The 19,754-nt window shown below is 47.8% G+C and overlaps 1 protein-coding gene across 1 annotated transcript in view; it reads right to left on the reverse strand.

Moving 5' to 3' along the window:
* ppm1lb (protein phosphatase, Mg2+/Mn2+ dependent, 1Lb) overlaps positions 1–19,754 on the reverse strand; it is a 50,259-nt gene that overhangs the window by 29,248 nt on the left and 1,257 nt on the right. The window lies entirely within an intron of this gene.

Raw genomic sequence — 19,754 nt, forward strand, 5'->3', positions numbered from 1 at the left:
GTGGACAAAAGACTTGGTCATCGGTTTGGTTTTTTTCCCCATGAGGTGTCTGGTGAATTCAAACAAAGGTCAGTTGATTATGATTCAATAATAAGAGTCATTTAAGGTACTGCATCATGTTTGATCTGGTTTTATTGTCATGGAGAAGGAAACACAGGAAAACGGTGGAGGAGTTTAACATCATCAGATCAGGCCAGTGCAATTCAGCAAGCATGCAAGCTACTCTCACAAAAGGTCATTACCTTTTCATCCAGGATCGTATTACCAAGCATAAACAATACAGTGGCTGAGCCTGTGTGTGTGTGTGTTTTTGTGTGTATATATCTATATGTGTGTGTGTGTGTGTGTGTGTGTGTGTGTGTGTGTGTGTGTGTGTGTGAGAGAGAGAATGGAGTGCTATTTTGGCATTTTGGCGCCGTATGTAAGTCAGAGATAGAGGTTACGAAGAACGGTGGAGTCAGCAAACCTCTTTCTCCAACCGCAGCTCCTCGCCGTCAGGATGAGAGACTTACGAAAAAGAAAGAAAGTGTTTAAGTCGACGACAAATTAAGAGTGGGTGTGATCAGGGAAAAGAGAAAAATCCTCCAGAGTTGTGTTCAACAACAGCGGAGCAGAGCGCACCATCCTGCAGCCTTGTTATTAAAATGCCGAGGTGTCATTAGAGGCAGGAAGGGGGCGAGAGAGATCTAGACAATAAAAGGAACGAAGAAAAAGTAAAAAAAAAGATCCATCACGACTCTGTCCTAACTGGTCTGAAAAAGTTAATACAGAAACTAGAGTGCTGTTTACAAAGTCCAAACCAATCGGTTTCAATTGCTTATTTGTTATCGGTATCATAAATACGCGTCTTCCTTCCATAAACCACAATCTCGGGAAGCTTTGACGGAACCAACCCAGGGATTGGCTCGGCGGAGGAGGTGAGGATGGAAAGAGGTCCAACCTTTTGTTGAACACCAAACAATTACTGTTGGAATCCTTTCTGGTTTCCACCCAGTTTAAAGGCATCAACTTCCAAATGCCCATGATCTCTCTTCAAGAGTCAACATACTCCCAGAGGCCCGGCGATGTCCGATATGTACAAAGCCTGCCAGTATATCTTCAAAACGTCTGCCAAAGTGTCTACCACCTGAATGTCCAGACAGGAATAACATAATAATAAAGCCGGTCTCAGGCAAGCTCACTGATGCCAGGTTGCACAGCTGGGTTTTGAACCTGTGGGTAGTCTTTGAGGTGTGCTCCTGCAGTGCTAAGCAGGGACTCACTTTATTAGGCAGCAGAATTAGCAAGCCGTCATTTGAAACAAGGCCTGGGTGTGCTCTTGAACGGACGTACTGCGGTTAACTAGTCTGATCGCACCGCCTCGGTGTGAAGAGCTAATGTTCTGATGTGACTTCCAGGTATTCTGCAGATGACCCAAAGCACCTGTGGGGACATTTCACACCACAACGACCAAACAAAATCCCCTCCAAGAGAACGCAGACTCCTACGAAGCCAAAACCACAGTAAATGAGGACAAGGGACAGAGAGTGAAAGAGAGAAATGTCACCAGGTTTGGGTGTTGAGCCTCGGTGTTCTTACATTCCTGTAAACTCATTAGCATTCTGGAGCCGCTCCTCCCTCTCCCTGCCATTTACTGCCAGGGAGGAGAGTGAATATTCATATTCCTCTCGCATATGCGTCATAAATCGTCGCATATTCATACCCCAGCTTGCATTCATCCATTTAAATGAGTCTTTCTTCTCCACCGTGAGAGAAGCTGTTTGGACCAGAAACCAGGAATCATCTTTCTGAATTCAAGAGAGGTGCTAGTAGTCTGATCCATTTCAAACAATACTGAATAGCGATTTTCTTCTGAAATACCTTTATTAAAAGAATGTCTTCTAATTCTCCCTTTAAAACACACATCTGGAGACAAGAGACATCTAGGTGCGCGCACACACACACACACACACACACACACACACACACACACACACACACACACACACACACACACACACATTCTCAGAGAGTGTGTGGAGTGTGTGAGCTTCAGCTTGCTGTTGTCCAATGAGGTGTGGACAAACATGTTCCAGCAGCAGGATCAAAGCGCAGGAGGCCATTTTGGCTCTGGCCAGTGTAGAAACAGCCTTGAATTACGGGTTAGCAGACTCACTGTGGGATACCTGAGCACTCTTAACCAGCACTAGCGGGAACCACAGGTGGGTCCGATTCCTCACACACACACACCTTGGACTGGGTAATAGGGAGAGAGAGGATGCCACAGGGAAAACCTTTACTAATCTATTTCATTTCCTCTCAACCCCCCACTTCCTCTCCCTGCTGTAACCTCCGCTGGGATTCCTGGAGAACAGTAATCACGAGGCATAAAGGACAAAGTAGACTATAAATACCTTATCAATCATTTCCTGTTTGTCTAATCAGCCGTGGTTGGAAGCCCTGAGCAACCACACCACTCTATCCAATCAGATGTTTATCTGTTGCTCTCAGTTTCACCACGAACACACCCACACCATACGAACACGCGCACAAAATACAAATAAACCGACAACATCCACAACGGGCAACCTACATGATGTTATTATGACAAGAGGGTTACTTTAGAAAGAAGGAAGTAATAACGTCTTTTTTAGTAGACATCAAAATCCTGAACATTAATCTATTCCCACACCGTACCCACACCCACTCATGCACACACCTCCCATATGGAGCAGGTCACATTTACATAGAGCCCATATGTCTGTCATCTACACAAGGATATCTGGTCTACAGAAGATCTCACTGCGGAACTGAACACACGTTCTCAGCCACGTTTCAGCCTCACAAGAGCTCCATGTACTAATGAGTTCACTCCAGTTATAATTATAACAATGATTGATGTTTATGAATTTGAGTCAGCCCTGTCCAAAGTTTCTGAGATCCAACTAACTCAATAAAACAGTTCCGATTAAGCTTTAATTAAGGCTACTGATTTTCAAATGAGATGTACTTGACATATTTATAAGTGAGCTATAATGGGTTATATGGTAAAGGTTTTATCTGTCTTATGCATGGTCCATGCCTAAGAGATAAAAACTGCCACAATCCTACAATCACAAAATGTTCAGTATTTTAAGACATGCAAATTTTTTCCTCGCTTTTATGGGTATTCTCTCATGATCTCTATGGTACCATCACCACAGAATACAGAAGGGAGAGAGGGAGAGAGGCAGAGGGAGAGAAGGGAGAGAGCGAGCAAGTGCGAGAGAGGCAGAGAAAGAGAGAGAGAGGCAGAGGGAGAGAAGGGGGAGAGAGAGAGAGAGAGAGGGAAAGGGAGAGAGGGAAAGGGAGAGAGAGAGAAAGAGAGAGAGAGAGAGAGAGAGAGAGAGGGAGAGAAGGGAGAGAGAGAGAGAGAGAGAGAGCGAGAGAGAGAGGGAAAGGGAGAGAGAGAGAAAGAGAGAGAGAGAGAGAGAGAGAGAGAGAGAGAGGGAGAGAGGCTGGTTTGTTTGCATCGTGTGGTTTCCCCTCCAGCCGTGTTCGTTGAGCGTTTAACATTCGAAGCGTGATCGGTGTCCAGCGGTGTGAGTTCTCCCGCCGCTTCCGCCATTAACGCTCCGCTGCCGGCCACGCCAACCCAGCTGCAGAGGCCCGGCCAGCCCCGAGCAGAACGGTGCCGTGTGCAGGAGGCAGGAGACTGGGAACAGAGCAGAACTTTGTCCACATTCTGGGCCTGAAGGCCTTCTTTCATTCACTGCTTCCCGAAGGAAAGGCAGGTCCATAAGATCCATGCGGTCCCTAACGAAGAAATGGGCAGAACCCTTCATCGGCAGTCTGGTCAGAACCGCTCCCATCGGGACACTAAAAATCACTACCATTCTGATCACCTACACTCTAATGATGAAGAAAGCCCAAGTTACTGGCATTATAATCTATCCCATAATAATTAATCGACCCACTCGTTGTAATGAAGGTTTGGGGAGAGAGTCTGAGAGTGTGTGGGAGTGTTATTAGTTCAATTACAACACGAGGAACTTTTTTGAACTGTTGCACAAATGCAAGGACATGCAAACAGCGACAGTCACCCACACAGGGGTCCCTGCGACCTCACACCGCAGGGGTCTCCGTGACCTCACACCGCAGGGGTCTCCGTGACCTCACACCGCAGGGGTCTCCATGACCTCACACCGCAGGGGTCTCCGTGACCTCACACCGCAGGAGAACGCCAGTCATCTCCCAGGCCCTCGGCACCTCTCCTGCGAGGTAATGTTAGCTGCCTCCCCACATTTCAACAGTGTCATTTATCTCCGGCCATCTCATCTTCAGCTTCTAATGCCTTCCCTCAATACATGAGCACACTCTCATGTGCACGTGCGCACACACACACAAAATAAATAAAAAAAACACTCTTCTCTCCCTCTCTCTGAAAATACGCAAAGCATTAATCACGTTAATTAAAAACGTGCACTGCTTTTCCACACATCCTGATGACACAGAGAAAAGAAGCAATTTCTTGCGCAAGCACGACGGTGGCAATCTCACTCTCATCTCGTCGTGTCCAGACTGAGACGTACAGTTCTCTCCCCTCTATCTCGTCAGGTCGGTTCTTCTGGGCCGGGCTCCAGAAATGTCCTATCTCTCCACTCTAACAGCCAATCAGAGAGCAGCTCTCACGCACACAGCCGCAGCAGGCTTAGACGACGTGCTGTGATGCCACTCACCGTTGACTCACGTGAGCCTCACGTGAACCCTGCACACCAGGCGATGCTACACATTTTTGATGTACTCGTCTTCCGGCACATCGGATCACCGGTCACGTTCTGTTTTTCTCCCTCCTGGATCCCAGTGCGAGTCATGTGACTTCAACTGCATGCAGACACACAGAGTCCTGATACTCACTTCAAGTGTATTAAACGCTACCTCTGCAACACCAGTTCGATCCCTTCACACTACAGACACACAGGCCTCATCCCAGTGGTGTATCTAGTAAGTCCATTACACAGATGAACACGACACCATTCTTCATTCAACACCGATTAAATGTCTCCTTTAAAACATCTGTGTATGCTCTCCTAGGTCTCCCCATTATAGGAAAAACGCACTACTGCAGTCATATTGCGGTCATATTGCGATTGTAACATGCTTTGCAATAAGTTAAAAAGCACAGTGTAGACCCCCATGATGTCTTAATGATTAATGACTGGCCTGTGGTTCTTTATCAAAATGATTAATACTTTTTGGATAAGGCGTAAACGCTGATGTTGTTCCTCAGAGATGTTTGTGTGTGTTGACCCGACGTGTGCGTGTAGACTGGACGTGATTCCCATGATTCCTGTAATGAGACGCATTACAGAAATCATGGGACCCAAACGCAATGCGAGTTTCCCCGTCAGACAGCAGTAGGCTGCGTAGTCCCTAAACCTCGTGGTCTCTGGCTGTCAAGGAGGTTGGCGTGTTGTTTAGATTACACATAGCTGCTGCGTCTTGGCTTCTCTGGGCTCAGTGCAATTAATGACTGTGTCTTACCATGGAAACGCCTGGCTTACTGCCACGGTGACCAGTAGCCACAAAAGGGCCTAAAGCGGAGGCCTTTCGAAATGTTTGCAAACCTACAAACATGGTCCGCTGCTGCACAAGTTGCTGGACGTTACCTCGCTCAGCTCAGCACTAAAGGTGGCCAGAAGGCTGCTGCATTGACACGACCGGTCCGAGATGTTTACAGATCACTTTTATAAACGGATTTCTAACGGCTAAATGAGCGCAATTAACCACGGGCTAATTAACAGTTTTTAACGAGCCTTTTCAAAGGGATCGTTTCTCAAATTGCAACCCACACGGCAGTGTTCTCTCTGCCAAAGCCACAGGTTCACTGCATAAGCAACACAGGCCCTCTGGCCACTCAGAGCAGTACAGGGGCGGGGCAGGGGCGGGGCTTGACTCACAGCAGTGCTCCTCCACTGTAACCGAGTGTCTTTTAAATCAAGTCCTCAATGGACGTACAGTGTATCTGCCCCGGTCAGAGTGTCAGGACCATTCCACCTGCTGTCAGGGATGGGAGGGGCAGGAACAAGGGGCTCGGTATTATAACACGTCTGACATATCGACACAGCCTTCACAACTTCACCTACTCACAACATGCACAAACCAAAAAGGGTCAAATACGCCCATGCACAAACCTCCTCTATGGAAAGTACGAGTGAAAGAAAAAAATAACTAAATTCAGTTGGACAAGGAAAGGTATGAGGGGGCTGACTGGTCCACGGCACCAGCAAACCGTAAACTGGGACGGTTCCTTTCAGGAACCTTCAAACACAGCGTTGACAAAGTGGAATTTGCTCGCGCAAGTCACAACCAGGGCTGAGAAAATGGAGTCCACAAACAGAACGATGAGCGATGATCAGAAATTCCTCGGCAATCAAACAAAAATGCCACTTAGGATTTAGTATTTCTCACTCTCTCTCTGTCTCTCTCTGACATTCCCCGAGTGCCACGGTCTATTCAGCCACCCTCTCCTCCACCTCTGTAATCTTCGTCGTTTTATCATTCAGAACCTGCAGTCCCCAAGCTGCTGCATTCCTGTTAACCCCTAGGAAACTCCACGTAATGTCTGAGAAAAGTCTCAACTCTCATCTCAATCCATTCTACGCAATTTAAAAAGCAGCCTGAAACCAAATCCATAATCCCTTGTAATCCCACAAAGTCTAAAACAGACTTTATTTAATAATCATTATTACATAATGATTCAATTATAATTATGAGGTCCACTCAGACGCTCTCGGTTCTTCAGTGTTTCCTGAGACTCAAAACTGCCCCTTTCCCATCATCCATCACCGACCCCTCCGTTATCGATCAGACGCCACGTTAATGTGCACCGATTCGCAGCAGAGCAAACCCCCGTCACCACTCTCCACCACCCACGCGGGATCGATCCGTGCCCCTGCGGGCTTGCATGAGCCAGGCCGTTAAACGATAAACATTTGGATGCCACCACGGCAACTGAGGGCAATCGATGATGGCCCGACCCAAGGGTTCGGCCGTGCGCTCAGGGTCACGGGTCGTCGCTGCCAATACCTGCAGGCTGCCGCACGCCGGCCACCAGACGCGGGCCACTCACACGGTTCTGGAGTCCAAGCAGTTCACGCTAGCACTGCTGAGTTTGTGGACGCTAGTTAGCTTAAAAAAATAAACACACATTAATAAATAAAGGAGCAGTGTGTGAGTGGGGGAAAGCAACAAGATTTAGCGAACTCCATAAATATCTCTGTGTACAATCTCTTTTGACTGCGAGTTGTGTGTCGTTACAGTACACGATACATGGCAGTATTAACGAACCGCACTGTACAAAGTAGCTGCATTTTATCCAGTTTATAATTTGAATTTCAGAACTGGAGCTTGCCTGTCAGTTTCGTCATTACAAGTTAATTACAGCAGAACTTTTTGAACAGTCATTGGATGTTAGCGCTAACGTTGTAGCGCTGAGTGCTAAAGTACGCAGCAGTGATGTTTCCCTCGTGATGGATTAGCCTGAAGCTGTTGAGAAAGTGTGGATGCAGGTTGGAAATCCATGATCGGACTGGATTGGGATCGACGAGAAGAGGAAGTTTAAATCCACGAGGAGTGTGTGCATGAGCTTGACGGTGACAGACGGATACTCGCACCTAGACGTGGAAGAATAACGGGGTGTGTGTTCTTCAGAGGTGTGTGTTCTTCAGAGGTGTGTGGGTGACCGTGAGTGTGAGAGAGCGCACAGGAAAAAAAACTTTTGCTGTTAATGCATTAGGAATGTCTCAGAAATAGACATATTGTGTGTGTGTGTGTGTGTGTGTGTGTGTGTGTGTGTGTGTGTGTGTGTGTGTGTGTGTGTGTGTGTGTGTGTGTGTTTTAGTGCATGTTAGTTCATGGTAGTCTAACTGAGAATGAGAGTGTCACTTCCTGGCATTGCAATCTACATGAGACAAGTAAACAACCTGAACTTCCAGCAGAGCGTATATGAAGAAGACTGGGTTATTTTGCTGCTGTCGAAACCATTAAAGATAAGTTAGGAGGTGGCAGATGAGTGTGTGTGTGTGTGTGTGTGTGTGTGTGTGTGTGTGTGTGTGTACACATGCCTTTTCCTCTCCCTGTAGATTACATTTAGATGTGGTGCAAAATGGCCTTCCCCTCCAGACAGTTTAATATTTGATAGGCTGAATAAATAAACCAGTCACCAAACGAGTCTGGATGGAGGGAGAGAGAGAGAGATGGAGAGATCCTGCTGGCAGAATGAGAGGATCAGACCAGAGGGACTCCAATCCTCACACCTCCATCGGGGGGAAAGCGCTAAAGCTAACAACGCCAGACGCTGTTGGTCTGTGGGGTCGGTACGTGTCAGAAGTCCCATGATGCTCCTCCCACCTGAGGCTGCCCGCCCTCACACTGCTCACTCAGAACACACAAACGACCACTTTCGTACGTCGCATCATCTCTGGCTATTGAGGTTAATACACATAAGAGAAGAGCTAAATGACCCTGTTCCTCATAGTGAGCAGTTGGGTGGGGTTTTCTCTGCTGCAGAAGTGGTAGATGTAGTTGTAGTGGTCATTCAGGTTGGGGTTAGAAGGATCAGTGTTGGGTTTGAGTAGGTTAATTAGTTAGTTAGGGTTAGACGAGATTAGGTTATGGTTAGACAAGGGTATGTTTGGGGTTAGTTGGGGTTGGTTATCTTTATCTCTTTAACTTTCACAAGTCACCTCATCAAATAAATCCCAAGGTATCCAGAAAGTGTGACGGGGGGGTGTCTAACGTCACACCCGTCCTGCACTGCTCTGCCACAGGCCAGTGAAACCACTGCTGAGAAAGATGACCAGACGGACCAAAGCTTAGACCGCATGCTTCTGAAGATGTCCTAGAGCTTCTGAAGGTGAATGAGGGGGTTCAGTTTCAGCAGGGAGGGAAGAGAGAGAGAGAGAGAGAGAGACCAGTAGAATCCATCATGAGGTCACATGACTGAGGTTACACTGAGACAAAGTCATCTTGCTCTCAGTATCCTGATTGGCTGGTGTTGTCACGTGACCCTCGGAAGGGAGACGTACGTCTCGCCGGCCTGTCCAGCATGCGGTCGCCAGAGACAGACAGCAGCCCGGCCACGAGCTGAGCAGGAGAGGGACCGGTCCGGACCTCCGGTCGTGCGGACCAGGGATTTCGTCTTCCCCGAGTGGTCACACCGACCGGGTTCTTACCCCGTTTAAACCGTTTCCGTTTCTTCCTCATGGTTGCCGACGGCTACGCCTGGAGCTAGACTGCTGGCTAACGGCGCCATCTCATCCTCCTGCCTACATACTTCCCCACTGTGATATGGACAACCAGGAGATGGATAGAGGAAGACAGACAGGTGGAGAGACAGTCCTGAAGCAGTTATACCAAATGCTAGAAGTGAGACAGGGAGAGAGAGACAGGCAAAACCTAAACAGAGACGGAGGCAGACACGAAGGCAGACATGGAGGGAGCTCCTTCGAGCTCTGCGCCATGCGAAACCTCTCACTGAAGACGAACGCCTTTCAGAAGTTGGCCTTTGAATTAATGCGTCGTGTTTCTCCTGACTCCTCCCACAATTCCACAGCTCAGATGTAAACTACACACAGCACATGATCTGCTGTGATTTAAACATTAGAACATCATGTACACAACTGAACTGCATGTGTGGAAGGTGTGTGTGTGTGTGTGTGTGTGTGTGTGTGTGTGTGTGTGTGTGTGTGTGTGTGATTCAAGAAACGTGCATGCAAGAATAGACTGACTTGCTGCTGTTGTGCGTGTGTGTGTGTGTGTGTACATTGGAATGGTAATTCAACACATTCAACAGCTGTGACCAGACAAAATGAATACCATTCAAAGTAAACCCACAATCTCATAAAATGTGTAATTCGTAAATCAAATAACTTCTCATTCATCTATACGACACTATACAGCTAAAAGGTACTCATGCCATAGGAATTCAGTTAATGTACAACAATAATGAAGTTTGAAATATAAAACAGATATGCAGTGATTAAAAGCAGCTGGGAAGAATTTAATATTAGACAGTAACGAAGAAAAAAAGAGTCTGGTGAAAAGACTTCTGAACTGCGTCTAAAGACTTCTGAACTGCGTCTAAAGACGTCTGAACTGCGTCTAACGACGTCTGAACTGCGTCTAACGACGTCTGAACTGCGTGTAAAGACTTCTGAACTGCGTCTAACGACGTCTGAACTGTGTGTAAAGACAGTTTGCAGACTGGATCACTGTCACACTCCAACTCCACCTACTCCACCCAGTGCACCTACTCCATCACACACCACACACAGCCCACATGCCCCCCCCCCCCCCCCCACACTGACCCCACCAACCACACCCGCCTCACCCCCACAAACAGAGTCTAATGTCAAGGAGTGTGTGGGGTAACTGGAGTGGCAGAGCGAGACAGATGGATGAGAGAGGGAGAGAGAGAGAGAGAGAGAGAGAGAGAGAGAGAGAGAGAGAGAGAGAGAGAGAGGCCTGAGAGTGATTATTTGTGATGAAGAGCAGATGGAGTTCAGTGAGCACATGAGAACATTGAGGACGTGGTGAAGGTCCAGCTGGTCCAGCTCGTCTTCTTAAGGTCGCACAGACTCACAGGTCTTCACACACACACAGCTGTTCCCCAGGCGATTGCCATGGCAACGGCAGCCCAGATGCCCATTAACGGTCGGATTCGCTATGGCCGTGCGGATCTCATGTACCACGCCACTCGTGCCCTGACTGGACCGGGCGGACCGGGTGGACAGGGCCAAAGTCAGGACAGGACCAGCGGGAAGGGAGGGGGGAGTGCAGCTGGGCATGAAGGAGAAGTCTGCCCAGGGCACTGACAGAAGCCACGCCCCCGTGTGGGCACTGACAGAAGCCACGCCCCCGTGTGGGCACTGACAGAAGCCACGCCCCCATGTGTGCACTCACAGAAGCCACGCCCCCATGTGTGCACTCACAGAAGCCACGCCCCCATGTGTGCACTCACAGAAGCCACGCCCCCGTGTGTGCGCTCACAGAAGCCACGCCCCCGTGTGTGCGCTCACAGAAGCCACGCCCCCGTGTGTGCGGCGTAGGTATGTGTGTGGGTGGGTGCATGTGTTTGTGTGTTTTACCACAAATGTGTATTTATCCTCTATTTTAAAATCTGACAAGATGCCCTGCAGAGGACAGGATTGGCTCTCCCTGTACAGTTACAGGACACACACACACACACACACACACACACACACACACACACACACACACACACACACACACATGCATAGTCCTAGCAATTGCCATATTATTTGCTGCATCAAGCCTTAATGTTTTAAATACTTTTTAATCTTAGCATTTTGTTGCAGTAAAGTAGCAGTTTTGGGCTGCTGAGAACGCCACCTGCTGCAGGGACCACACTCCATATCTCACTCCAGATCACACTCCATATAACACTCCAGATCTCACTCCAGATAACACTCCAGATAACACTCCATATAACACTCCATATAACACTCCATATAACACCCCAGATCTCAACCCAGATCTCACTCCATATAACACCCCAGATCTCACTCCAGATCTCACTCCATATATAACACTCCAGATAACACCCCAGATCTCACTCTGTAAGACTGCCGGCCCCATGTGCTCCACAGACACACACAAGCAGAGTTTCTCAAACCCAGATGTGTTCAGTTCACTCCTTGGGGATCATGATCCAGCATCATGTACATCTGCATCAGGTAACACAGGGCTACAGAGGTCTCTACCTGGCCAGGTGTGCCAGAGGGAGGAAGAGTGTGTGGACTCTCAGAGTGCCAGATGGAGGACCACTGCTCTAGACTCTTACTAACACACACACACACACACACACACACACACACACACACGAGGGGGAAACAGGCATGGCCGTGAGGTTCCTGCAGATCCAGTCTACTGATCCTCCCCACCGCGCTACAGCCAGCCTCCTACAGGCTCAGAGCACACACCACCCACAGAGGCAGCACAGGGTGGAGCCCACAGCACAGTCAAATGACCTGATTACTGTGCTCCCAGTTGAGTTTACCGCAGAGCCACGCACGAGCTGGATTCACAACCAACCACGCCACCGCCAACAGTGCCTGACTGCCTACTGATGACTGCGTTTCATCTTTAGCTGTTACACAATATATCATTACAAAATCGCTTTGCTTGCTCAGCTGATGAAACACCATTGTCCAGAACATCTTGTTTCTTTGAAAACAGCAATAAAATATACGATTCTACATTGCAATTCTTATTAGTTAGAGATATTTGGCGTTTGGGTGAAATTTATGCAAAACATACGTCCATGCTAGTGATATACAGAAACACGCAATAGTGATTTCCTCAATCTACTGAAACAGACTCCAACAACAGTAGTGGATGTACCCCAAATAAACATGTCACGTGACCCCCAAGCATCAATTACAGCCCGACGACGTCTCACTCTGTTCACGAGTAGATTCATCGTCTGCTGAGACATCCCACTCATCTTGAAGGGCCATTGAGGTTCTGGGGTACAGAGTTATGAGCGTCTACACAGTGACTCTGCAGATCCCATATGTGTTCTATGGGATTCAGGTCTGAAGAAAGTGCAGACCATTCCATTTGAGTTACCCCAGTCTCCAGCAGCCTGGGCATGAACTCCATGAACTGGACCATTTTTGTCCATGAAGATGAAATTAGGCCAGTGTTGTGAACAGCACAGAGGCCCACTGGCCCCTTGTCCAGCAGAAAAGTTCCCTGGCCCATGCAAGACAATGATGTCTGTGTCTGATGGTGTGTATTCGCTCACCTTCCTTGAGTCACATATGAGTTTAAGTGACACCCCATTCCTAATACATAGGGTTCAATATGATGTTGGTCCACCCTTTGCATCTAGAACAGCTTCAGTTCTTCTGGGAAGGCTGTCCACAAGGTTTAGGAGTGTGTTTATGGGGATTATTGACCATTCTTCCAGAAGCACATTTGTGAGGTCACATCCTGAGGTTGGACGAGAAGGCCTGGCTCTCGTTCTCCACTCTAATTTATCCCAAAGGTGTTCTATCAGGTTGAGGTCAGGACTCTGTGCAGGCCAGTCAAGTTCATCCACACCAGACTCTACATTCCATGTCTTTATGGACTTTGCTTTGTGCACTGGTTCAGTCATGTTGGAAGAGGAAGGGGCCAGCTCCAAACTGTTCCCACAAAGTTAGGAGCATCGAATTGTCCAAAATGTCTTGGTATGCTGAAGCATTCAGAGTTCCTTTCACTGGAACTAAGGGGCCAATCCCAGGTCCTGAAAAACAACCCCACACCATAATCCCCCCTCCACCAAACTTTACACTTGGCACAATCTGAAGGCCACATGAAGTTTGGCTGTCTGTAGTGATTGACCCCGCTCCGTCCTACCACTTCATGGCGCCAATTCTGACCCCGTTGCAGAAGAAATCGAAACTCATCAGACCAGGCAATGTTTTTCCAATCTTCTATTGTCCAATTTTGGTGAGCCTGTGCGAATTGTACCATCAGTTTCCTGTTCTCAGCTGACAGGAGTGGCACCTGGTGTGGTCTTCTGCTGCTGTAGCCCATCCGCCTCAAGGTTCGATGTGTCGTGCATTCAGAGATGCTCTTCTGCATGCCTCGGTTGAGTTACTGTTGCTGTTCTATCAGTTCGAACCAGTCTGGCCATTCTCCTCTGACGTCTGGCATCAACAAGGCATTTGCACCCACAGAACTACCAATGACTGGATCTTTTTCTCACACACACACGGCCCAGCTAATTGAGGCCCCACAAAGCCAAGTCTCCGAAGCCAGCCTTATTAACCCCAAGTTCAGTCTCCACAAATCAGTCCATGATTGGTTTATAATTATTTACTTCACAATAAACAAATGTCTATCAAATATAACTATCAAATTATGAAATGTTATATTTTTGCTTTTTTTTCTTTAAAGTGGTCTAAATAAAAAAAGACCCATAATTGAACAACATACTGTGGTATGGAGGAAAACAGAACTGTTGATGGTGTGTGTGTGTGTGTGTGTGTGTGTGTGTGTGTGTAATAATGTCTTTATTCAAGCAAAAATAATGAAATGAGCAACCAACACAGTGTTAAAAACACCTCCAATACTGAGCTAGCTGGCCTTGGTGATAACATCTCTAGAGTCAGTAGTCTCCACAGTGGCATAGCCCCCCCTCCCCCCAACACACACACACACACACACACACACACACACAGAAAGAAGAAAATAGAACAGAGGGAGCCAGCACAGCAGGATCTGCACACAGGACAATGAAGGGGCGGAGACAGCTGTGTTGACCTTCACTTCACCCCTCCCCCTTCTATTTAACCCCTCCCCCTCCCCTTCACCCCCCTCCCCTCCACCCCCCACACTCTGGCCCATACTGGCTGCAGGCTCCTGGACTGCCCTTTGACATGGAGCACACCAAGACCCATCCGCCTCTTTCCCTTCTCCCCTTTCAGAGAGGCTCGGACGTTAACGGGCGCTCTGCTGCCCCAGAAGGCCGAGCGGGAACCCGCACTGCGTCTCCAAGCTGGGACCACTCCAGGCCTCGTGCTGGAGAGAGAAAAGCAGAGCCAGGCAGTCCGGGACCGCCGAGACAGGAAGCACAGGAACATTGGAACGCACTGCAGAAAACCCGGGACCAGTGGGGGCTGGTCCACCCTTAGGCTCCGCCCCCTCCACACCAAACCCCTGATCTAGACGGCTGTAATGGTTGTTGAAAGGAGGCAGAATATTTGCATAAGGCTGTTTGCGGAGGCGAAAAAACATTATTGAATTATTGAACGGAAAGGACGTCTTGATATGTTTACAGATGAATTTAGATTGGATTTTGTAGACAGACGCATACTCACAGTGGGGATTTCAAAGTAACTATATCCTAATGCACAGTCTACTCAGGCACCCGAGTGAGCTCTCTGAAGGTATATGTGTGTCTGTGAGTTTATATAACGGGACGTCGGAAACAGAGACACACACACACACACACACACACACACACACACATCACGGCGCTCCGTGGGAGGCCACAGCCCCGGCCGCTGCGCTCCTGTGGATAAGGGCCTCCATCTTGACCTGCAGCTAATTGTCGGGCACGACCAGTATGGGATCTTAACGAGCTACGTGATAGGTGCAAGTCCCTCACCTGCACATTTCCCAGCTACCCACGTGGCATTATCAAGTAACTCGCACACATAGAGAGGAGAGTGAAATACCAGGGGGCACGTGGCACAACTGGGATTCAAATCCCAAGCGGCAGGGTTCACGTGCGAGGTGCTTCACGGCGCTTCAAAAGGCCACGCCCACATACGGAGCCCACACCACACCTGTAAACGAGAAACCGGCACAGTTCCTTGGAAATGGCATTTTGAGGAAAAACACAGGAGACAATGAAGACCAGTTAGGCGCTCGATCAGATAGCGAACAAAAGACCATTCAAGTCTCGCTGGAGGGCAGGGAAGGAGCAGAAATATCAAAGCACACTAAATTAAACCAGGGAAGGATTGAGCTGAGAAGTAAACTAATGTAAACACAATCCTGCTTCCCCTAAAAACGCCCCAAAGCAGAGAGGCTGCAACAGCACCAGAGTCCTCCAAGGGCCCAGAATAGTTCTATAAATATATATATTAAAAAAAATACCTCCAGTTATGGAAATATGCCACCCACAACCACAATCCCTGGAGAAAGACAGCACTTATGGCAAAGAGAGAGATTGTGAAATTCCATTTGAGCGCTGAGCTCAGACAGCATTCCTAAAACAGTCCTCCAGCAAACAAACTAACTGGCAGAGCAACTGGAATTAAACAGCACTGAAGGTCACAGTGTGGAAGACAGAGGAGGAGGGTGGTGTCCCTGTCTCAGAGGAGGAGGGTGGTGTCCCCGTCTCAGAGGAGGAGGGTGGTGTCCGTGTCTCAGAGGAGGAGGGTGGTGTCTCCGTCTCAGAGGAGGAGGGTGGTGTCCCCGTCTCAGAGGAGGAGGGTGGTGTCCCCGTCATCTAATCATCTATACATTTACAGAGTGACGGAGACGGAGTGACCAGCCGTCTCTTTCTGCCTCTCTCTCTCTCTCACACACACACTCTCACACACACACACACACACACACACACACACACAACTTGGAAAGCAGCCGGTCCATAAGTCCTTGAGATCAGGTGAAGATATTCAGTACCCCCCCCCCCCCCCCCCCCCAATGTATATGCATATGAATACAAAGGTATGAGAATAGTGAGGCAATCTTGTATCAGCGATACACAAACATGCAGAAGTCATGCAATATTATCTCTTTCACATACATTCAGACATATTTATAACCATCATAAACACACACATACACTATTCCATAAAACTGTCAAACTGTATTACACATATCCAACCTACATAACCAATAAACCCAATAGGAGGCTACACGCACAGACCTTCATATCTCTCACTCCCTCTCACACACACTCCATCCCTCCCTCAAACACACACACACACCTCTTTTTTGAGCAGGCAATTATCTCTGAATGATGATACACCAGCCAAGAAACCCGTTTACCCCAAACAAAGGATGTTTATTTGCAGGAGTAAGGATCTATTTTTCATATGTGTGCGTATTCTGCCGCCGAGCCCGTGTTGATTGTGCCGGTCCCCCGTGGCGGTGTGTGCACGCCGTGCTGCTGATTGATGGAGCACTGGGAGACGTGTGTGATGTGGGGGCCCGAGAGGAAGCCGCAATCACAGCGGCCAAACGCTGTCATTACACAGGTGTCACACACACACACACACACACACACACACACACACACAGACACACACACACACACACACACTTTCAGCACACCTTGTACATGAGATTCCAGATGAACAAAACAAGCATACCACAAAGAACCAGAACATGCAGCATCTTCTGCAGGAGAGAGAGAGAGAGAGAGAGAGAGAGAGAGAGAGAGAGAGAGAGAGAGAGAGAGAAGGGGCTCTGGACGATCTTTAATGGTGGCATTTCCACTGCAGGGGACGGTGGGTCCATCAGCTGGTGCCGGTCGGGTGGACATAACTCCGTGGTACTTCACTCCTTGTCTTTTACAGGAATGTGTATGTTTGGGCTTGCAAATGGTTTCTTGCTGTTGCAAACCCACAACAATATTAAGGATTAAATTATATTAAATTCAGAAGCTATATTCTCTATAATTTGTTAATAAATAATTTGCATATTGTTTAGAACTTGAATGCTATGTGGACATACAGCATACCAGTTGAAAGCAAAATAATTGGGGGGGAATTTCATTCATTGTTTTCAAACCAAGACTGCAACGGTAAGATTGTAGCTACACCTGCCCTGTCATAAGTGAAGATTCACTCTGTTCATCTGTGTACGGTAGATCTGACTGGCAGAGAGGAGAGGAGGAAGATGAGGAGGAGGAGGAGGAGAAGATGTAGGCAAGTGTGGACACGCTCCATTAACTGCAGGTCAGAGCAACCTCATCTTTCCACTCAGGATGCAAGCCAGCAGAACGAATCACTTTGTGACACCACCCCTAACCCGCTCTCCACCCTGAACCCCCACCACTCCATCCCTCCACCCTTAACTCCCACTCCACCCGGTCCCTTCACCCTGAACCCCCACCACTCCATCCCTCCACCCCTAACCCCCAAGTCAGCAGAGGTTTAAACAGTCAGCAGAGGTTTAAACAGTCAGCAGAGGTTTAAACAGTCAGCAGAGGTTTAAACAGCCCACGCACACACTCTACTGCGTCTCTCTGTGAGCCCACACATTCCTTTCATGTGTGATGTTCACATTATTGGATATGACATGGACGTTCCTCTTACCATCTGACTGGCAGGTCAACCATGAAAACTCCACACACACACACACACACACACACACACTCTAAAACATCATATCAAAGACAACGGAGACGCCATGGGAAATACACAGCATCTACCACAGCTGCTGGCTTGCTCCGTGGACCGTGAATGTTGAAAAGCAACGTGGCATGGAGGTGAAGGTGTGATGTCATGGAGCCCGTGCCTCGGCTGACGTGAGGGGCACGACTTTTAGCTGTTCTGTGCCACCGCAGAAACGAGGGAACCTTGAAACACCACCGGAACATTCCAAACTGCGGCTGCTTGCCGTATTTGAGCTTTTTTGAGTATTTGAGTATTTGAGCCAGGTTGCGGTCGCTGTGTGTGATGTCTCACACGGTGGCTTTGTTATACCACCAGGGTGTTTCCCACAAGCCCTGTGAAATTGGGATTATTAAAACAGCAGGACACCTGCACACTCTCACACGGTAACTAACCAGTCACTTTAATCTTACTATGGCCCTTTTTCCTTCATGCATGGCAAACGTGCACACACAGCAAATAAAACTATTCAAATTCACACACTCACACACACACTCTTACACACACATACCCAATGCTCCTGTACTTACAGACACACAGATGTACGAATATGCACACTGTACTCAAAACAGTTCAAACACACACACACACAAACCAACACTCGTATACACAGTAACAACACACACATGCCCCGGCACCACACCCCTGCAAGGTCATTTATAATGCCGTTTTCCAGCAGCCCTTTTGCATAGTTCAAAGGAGCGGTAACAAAGCTGCCAAGGGCAGCCTATCAGAAGACACTCTGATGCCATCAGGAGTTCACCGTCCTAAGGTTCACCCATGCACCAGAGAAAACTCTTCACTGTGACCCAAAAGCCACCCAGAACATGAAACACCTCCACACCCTGCAGGACAGACGGGCGTTTCCCCGAGAAACCCAATCCAGATGCCAGACATGGCCACAACAAGCCATCTTCACCCCCCTCCCCCCCCCCTCCCCCCCTTTGAGAGAGAGGGCGAGAGAGAGAAACAGAAGAAAATGTGGAGAAAAGTAACGAAACAAAAAGGCAAACACAGAGAATACAGAGGGAGAGAAACAGAGAGAAGGTTTTGAAGGCCGTGGAGACATTGATATGATGAGGGGTGAAGAGGTGATGACATTAAACCCCCACTGCAAGATGACCACCGCAGGGAAACGAATGTTTCAGGGTCATTTTCAAGAGAGGAAGATTCACTCTGAGAAAAGGAGTACTCCTGAATTAACACCACTGTTCAGTTTACAATTACTGTGGGAGTACTGAATTAACACCACTGTTCAGTTTACAAGTACTGTGAGAGTACTAAATTAACACCACTCTTCAGTTAATGTGGAAATACTACTGTATGAACGTCACTGTGGGAATACTACTGAACTAAAATTATGGATCGGGCCACCAGATCAGCTACAGTTCCTCTACCACATGAGAGTTTTTCTTCTAGTACACTTAAGCGCTTAAGTTAATATTGAGGCTTCTTTCGCCCAGATAGCGTGTTTGAACAGTGTGTATGCCGACGCACTGTTAAAATAACAGACATGACTGTTGGCTAGAACGCCAGTCAGGTATGTGGGATTCAAAAGGTCATTTTACAACTGCTCGATGTAACGCTTGCTGTGAAACCACCAACAGGTAATGTGATTTTTACATAGTTCAATTTAACGATACATTTGAAAGATTAAACATTACTAAAAATTATAAAGATAAAAACGGCCCCTTCTCTGCTTTTAATTAGCATTTATGGACATTGCAACAATAATAACAACGTTGGTGATGATGAGATGATGATGACGATAATAATAATAATAATAATAATAATAATAATAATGCTTCTATCAGCAGTAGTAATTTAATTCAAGAATCTAAAACTTAATAGTTTTAAACTTGTCAGGTC

The sequence above is a fragment of the Brachyhypopomus gauderio genome, chromosome 19 (genome assembly GCF_052324685.1).
Source record: "Brachyhypopomus gauderio isolate BG-103 chromosome 19, BGAUD_0.2, whole genome shotgun sequence".
In the NCBI taxonomy this organism is placed as follows: domain Eukaryota; kingdom Metazoa; phylum Chordata; class Actinopteri; order Gymnotiformes; family Hypopomidae; genus Brachyhypopomus; species Brachyhypopomus gauderio.